Source organism: Lactuca saligna, chromosome 5 (assembly GCF_052625555.1).
Source record: "Lactuca saligna cultivar CGN05327 chromosome 5, ASM5262555v1, whole genome shotgun sequence".
Lineage (NCBI taxonomy): Eukaryota > Viridiplantae > Streptophyta > Magnoliopsida > Asterales > Asteraceae > Lactuca > Lactuca saligna.
In genome coordinates, this window is record NC_136421.1 from 276,341,827 (window position 1) to 276,348,206 (window position 6,380).

Genomic DNA, 6,380 nt, shown 5'->3' on the forward strand with positions numbered 1-6,380 from the left:
CTACATTTGTCTCTAAATAACATTTTGACTTTAGGATCATAGGCCAAATTTAGGTGAAAAAAAAATATATTCATTTAAACAATGCAATGTCTAAAACCACTAATAAATAGATACTTCAATAAATAAAAAATAAAAAATAAACATATTAATACATTTAAGTTTTTCTATACAAAACAAGAATTAAGCATAAGTTCAAAATTTGATATGTTAGCTTTCATAAGCTGTAACATAGAAAACCTTAGGATGCGTTTAGTTGCGGAAAAATGAACCGTTTTCCGAAAAAAAATTCCAAGAAAAATGAGAACTTTGAAAACGCGTTTAGTTCGTCTATTTTTCTAAAATTTTAACGGAAAATGAAAATTTTTCGTTTTCTAAAAGTACAAAGAAGTTGGAAAATTTTGGAAAACTGATAATCATTGTTTTCCACATTTTTCTAATTCCAAACTTTTTTTTATAAACACACACACACATACATACCCACCCCCCCACACACACACCAACCCACACACAAACACACACACACACCCACAAACACACACACACACATACATACCCACCCACACACACACACCAACCCACAAACACACACATACATACCCACCCATACACACACACACCTGCACACACCCGCACGCGCGCACACACAAACCCACACCTATCCCCACCCCCACCCTCACAGACACATACACCCACACACACAAACCTACACCTTCCCCTACAAACACACACTTGCACCCCCACCAACCCAACACCACCATGACAATCACCGACCTACCATCACCACCACCACCACTAACCCCTCACTAGCATCACCACCACCGCTGCTGCTACCATCACCACCACTGACACAATTGTTGCCACCACCACCATCGCCTGTCATCACCACCACCACCGCCGACCCGCTACCGTCAACGCCCCCACCCACACCCTACCACCGCTACTATTTTTTAAAAATGAAAACCGATAGAAAAATACACATCTAAACACGTTTTCTAATTTTCTAGAACTGAAAATAAAAAATGAATAAGTTTAACTAAACGCGTTTTCTAAATTTTTCAATGAAAAATAAAAATGGAAAACGAAAATCGAAAAGAGAAAACAAAAAACAAAAAATGAAAATTGAACCGTTGGAAGTCGAAAGGGTTGGCTTCGTATTCCCGCAGTATATTCGTTCCCGCTCTCAACAGACCAAAACCCCTGATGATCTCTCTAACTCCTCCGCTCCCCGGAGTCCAAAACACCACCTTACTTCCTTCGCCGGAGATCTAAGATACCCTTTGAATTCGAAAGAATTGGTTTGTGGTCGCGCGTTCTTCAGTCATTCCGCTCTCAACAAATTCAAACACCTCCAGATCCATAGCGATCTATGTAACTCCATTGCCGGAGACCTAATCACCCCCAACCTCGCGCAGGAAACTCTGATTCATCTCTTTAGTCCAAGAAATTATCAAGATCATTGTAAGTATTTGTTAGGTTTTTTATTTTGTGATTACGATATTGTAATTTCCTTGTAAATTAAAATTGATGTTTGAATAAGAAAGAATCAAAGGTTAATTGCTATTTTCTTAATCTTATCTTATTCTCTGTCTGCTCGTTGGGATTAATGCCTTCTTCTTCTTCATCTATTCGTTGGCGGGTTTTTCTGTGAACTCTGATTTTGTCTGCTTAACTAACTGTACAACTTAAAAAGGAAACTGCATTTTATTGTTCTTTTCGTTGGTATTCTTGGTGTTCATCTTCTCGTTGGGGTTTTTCTTCTTCTTCATGTATTCATTCTTATATTCATTTTTTGTAATTCTATATTCTACTTTATTTGTCCAGGGGTTTTCTGCTATTGGTGTTCATCTTCTCGTTGATGTTTAATGTACTTCCATGTAAAAATAGGTATTCTTTTCCTCACCTTCTCAAGTATCAAGTTACTTTTTTTTTCTCTTCTATTTGTCAAGGAAATTTTGCAGTATGTGGTTTTAGGGAAGATGAAAATCAAAACCTTTGCAATTCACGGATGAGGACTGGAAACAACTGAATGACATTAATTATTGGATACAAGGAAGGTGATAATGATGAACAGTCTGGGCATAAAGATGACTTCCACATGAAACATAATTATGCTTCAAAACTTACTGAAGTTCATGAGTTTGTTGCCGACTTATAATGTGAGAACCTTGATTGTTTGATGAAGATTTACAAACATGCAAGAGTTTTTGACACCTGATGAATAGTTTCCTGGCTGAGTTTAGGTTGTTAATACATTTGTGTATGTGTGTGAGACTGGTAGTAGTATATATGCATCTGAGACTGATTGTTTAAATACTTGGCTTCTGATTTTTTTTTTATGCAGAGTGTGACAAAACTCTTGCTTGATAATCTGTACTCAGGTTGGTCTATAGTGATTTCTCTTTGGTCAGTTAAAATATTATGAAGATGATAACTTTTGCATAAAATTTCTCAAACATGCACAGGATGATGATGACAAGGATATTTATCTCCAATTCTTGCTCATGTGATTCTTTGTCTCAGGTGAGTGGGCTATGGATGGATGCTTTACAAAGCTCACACATGGGGATAAGGTCTTCTCTCAGAGGGATAATGAGATTCACAACAGTATTTAAAAATACAAGGTCATTTGAAAAGCTTAATAGTTTGGTTTTTAATTTTCATAATGCTACTGTGGTTGCTAGGGTTGTTGGAGTGCTTAAAATTCTTGGGTTAAAAGGGAAAAAGGTTAGCCATTTATTTCAACTTAAATACTTTAAATCTTTTTAAGTTAATGATTTGCAATTAAATTTTTCCCCAGTGAGCCATTTGTGACAGAAGATGAACTCAAGCTGATGTTTAGGGTTGCAGAGTTGATGAAGAAGAGCAAGCATGCATAAATAAAGTTCATGTCACTTTTGTTTCCAAGTTTCAGTATTTCTTGAAATATAAAATTATAATAATTATTTTATTCTTATATAATACAGGATATGATTGAGAATGTGTTGGAGATAAAAGGCACCCATGTGAAGGATGTTTTATAAGTCTCCTCTTGTAGATGTAGGCACGGTTGATTCTTGGTTGGTTTTCATCACTTATTCAGTGACTCATAATATTCTAATAGGTAATTCTGAAACAATTAGTTTAAAGAAAGGAAAGATATATTTAATAATTGTTAAAATTGACTCTAGTATTTGAGCACTATGTGGATCTTGAAACTCTAATTTATTTATTTTAATTATGTATAACAGTCACCAATTATTTGAAGATGAGTTTGAAGGCATCTGACACTTAAAGTGAGACACGTAGGCATTCTTTTTGGAATTCATATTCAGTGCTTGCTGGGTATGTTATGCTTCTGTTATTCTTTTTCAATTTGAATGTTCTCATTGACAATGTAAGATATAACCGAGTGATACTAAACATCTGTATATTTAATTGTGTGGTCTTAATTCTTGTCACTTATAGTGGAGATACTTAATCTTCCTTATGCTGATTGAGAAATAGCAAGATACTTTCAGTTCTTAATCCAGGTATGTTCTTTCTACTAAAAATATACCAAATATAGCATTGCACTTTAAGTTTTTCTTATTTTAAGAACACTTTCCTTTGAAAAATATACCCAACTTTAGCATTGCACTTTTCAGTTTTCTTTCATTTGAAATTTCAATAAATTTCCAATCAAACCATTTTAATTTAAAAAGTACACCAAATTTAGCATTGCACTTCCAGTTTTCATATTATATGCATATATATATATATATATATATATATATATATATATATATATATATATATATATATCCCTTTAAAAAATAAACCCTACTATTTGCATTTCAGTGTTTTTGTTAAAAGATTGTTGTAACTTTGTAATTTTTTTTTTCATATCAAAGCATTTTACTTTGAAACATCTACCGGTTATAGTATTGCACTTTGCATTTTATTTTTAAAAGCATGTTTCTATTTGAAAATTCAACGGGTTTATAACATTGCCATTTTTAGTTTTCATTTGTGACAACATTTCAACTTTAAAAAGTCTATACATTTTTTCCTTATCTAGACATTTTACTTTGAAAAATCCACCACTTTTAGTATTGTACTTTCATTAGTCTGTTACTTAATCAGTTCATGTTGCTTTACACCACATCTTGTATCTTTAGGTTCTAACTATTTTTGATATGTTTTAGGGCACAAACAGTTTATGTCAAGGAAAATGTAACATTTCATACAACTCAGTATGCCATAGAGTTGATCAAACAAAGTTCTTCACTATTTGTTGTAATGTCCTATTTTTCTAAACTACTATTTTAGTTTTAATTGTAAAAATATGTTTTTAAACCCCCCTAGGGTTAAAAGCGGTTATATTTACCATTTAATTATGTCTTATGCAGGTGTTACATTATGTTATGAACCGAGAGTGAATGGTTTGGATAACTTTACTAAGGCAACTACATTCCACTTTGGAAGTAGTGAACAATGTTGATGAGCATGTTGTTTTTCTTTCTTATTTTTTCAATAGCATGCTTATTAAGAAAATAAACTTCCGTGATCATAATTTGATGCATAGTTGGTGTGTAGAGTATGACAATCAGATTTCTCAAGAAAGTTGATTGTGGCAAATTGCCAAGACACTGAGAAATAGCAAAACACTTTCAGTTCTTAATCCAGGTATGTTATTTCTACTAAACATCTACTATTTATTTTGTTGTGTCTTCTAAATTCTTGTTGTAGTTTACATTGATTAGCACTTCAAACCAAAAACTTTAATAAGCAAATGGGCTAAATGCAATAAATAGCTAATTACTGCTATGAACTTGACTACAAATTGATTTATAAAACAAGAACATCTGATTAAGTCGGAATCACTCAAAAGATTACAAGAAAATGACAATGTGCTCTCCTTCCATTCACGTAACAACCAAGGGACAAAAATGACTAGCCAACCCTCCTAACAGAAATAAAACCAAAAATGCCTAAATTACCCTTCCATTACCAAAGATGCTTTTTTATTTGGTGAATTCCCCTTTTTATCCTCCTTTAGAATGCTCGACTTTGTTGAGGCATGGAATGCACTTTTCAGCTTTCTTTTGTATAAAACATCGTACAAAAAATTTCCAATCAAACCATTTTACTTAAAAAAATCCACCAAATTTAGCATTGCACTTTCAGTTTTCTTATTATATGCATATTTCCCTTTGAAAAATATTGCATTTTTCAGATTTTTTCTTAAAAGATTGTATATATATATATATATATATATATATATATATATATATATATATATATATATATATATATATATATATATTTCATATCAAGACATTTTACTTTGAAAAATCTGCCAGTTAAAGCATTGCAATTTGAATTTTCCTTTAAAAGCATGTTTCTATTTGAAAGTTCAACTATTTTATAACATTGCAATTTTTAGTTTTCATTTGGGACAACATTTTAACTTTCAAAAGTCTACATTTTTTCTTTATCTAGTCCTTTTAATTTGAAAAGTCCACTAATTTTAGCTTTGTACTTAATCAATTCATGTTGCTTTACACCACATCTTGTATCTTTAGGTTCTACCTATTTTCGATATGTTTTAGGGCACAAATAGTTTAATGTCAAGGAAAATATAACATTTCATACAACTCAATATGCTTTAAAGTTGATCAAACAAGGTTCTTCACTATTTGTTGTAATGTCCTATTTTTCTAAAGTACTATTTTAGTTTTTTGTAATGTGATGATCTACTTAATTTTAGGTCTAGCATCTTTGGAGTTTCTTGCTGCAATTTAACATGTCCTCATTATCAGGTTTGTTGTTTAGGTCTAAAATGATACAGTAGTTACTACTTCAGAAGATAATCATTCGGGTAGTGGGCAGAGGCAAAAAACTCACAACCCTGCCCGAGATTTTTCGGTCAAGTTTTAGAAAAATTCTCTCTTGTGACAAGGTTTGCCTGGAAAACAACTGTGACAGCCTTGTTGATGGTCATGGTCAAAGTCAAAGCCATGGTCAACTCTGGGTACCCAAGAGTGAATCCTCTCAACCTAAAACAAAGTCATGTAAACTGGGTGCTCCTATTAACACGAATTTATTCGTGTATACGCAATCATTATAGAATCAATCCCATCATCATATTTGTTGATTTCGTATTTTTAATTGTTTTTATATTTTTCATTTTCTTCCCTTTCAATTAGATGTAAGTTACAAAACAAACCCTCCTACTTTTTATTCTTTTTAATTTCAACAACTTTATATGAAATACACATATAAAAAGAAATACTAAAAAATCTTAAATATATATATTCAAAATAATATCAATTAAAATGTTAAGGTATGTATTCTAATCATTTTCAATAAATATATTTTTCATCAAAACGTTAATAATATATTTTATTATTTTTAAAATT

General features: G+C 31.9%; 1 long non-coding RNA gene across 4 annotated transcripts; it reads left to right on the forward strand.

The window, feature by feature from the left end:
* Positions 1-1,170: 1,170 nt before the first annotated feature.
* LOC144997930 (uncharacterized) lies at positions 1,171-6,163 on the forward strand. Of its 4 annotated transcripts, none has more exons than XR_013660019.1 (12): positions 1,171-1,458; positions 1,822-1,884; positions 1,959-2,240; positions 2,342-2,378; positions 2,521-2,724; positions 2,798-2,881; positions 2,964-3,100; positions 3,228-3,321; positions 3,445-3,509; positions 4,164-4,254; positions 4,368-4,644; positions 5,729-6,163. It is a non-coding gene; the product is annotated as an uncharacterized LOC144997930 (long non-coding RNA). The 4 variants fall into 4 exon arrangements; XR_013660020.1 differs by having other exon boundaries at positions 5,781-6,163; XR_013660021.1 differs by having other exon boundaries at positions 1,972-2,240.
* The last annotated feature ends 217 nt before the right edge of the window (positions 6,164-6,380 follow it).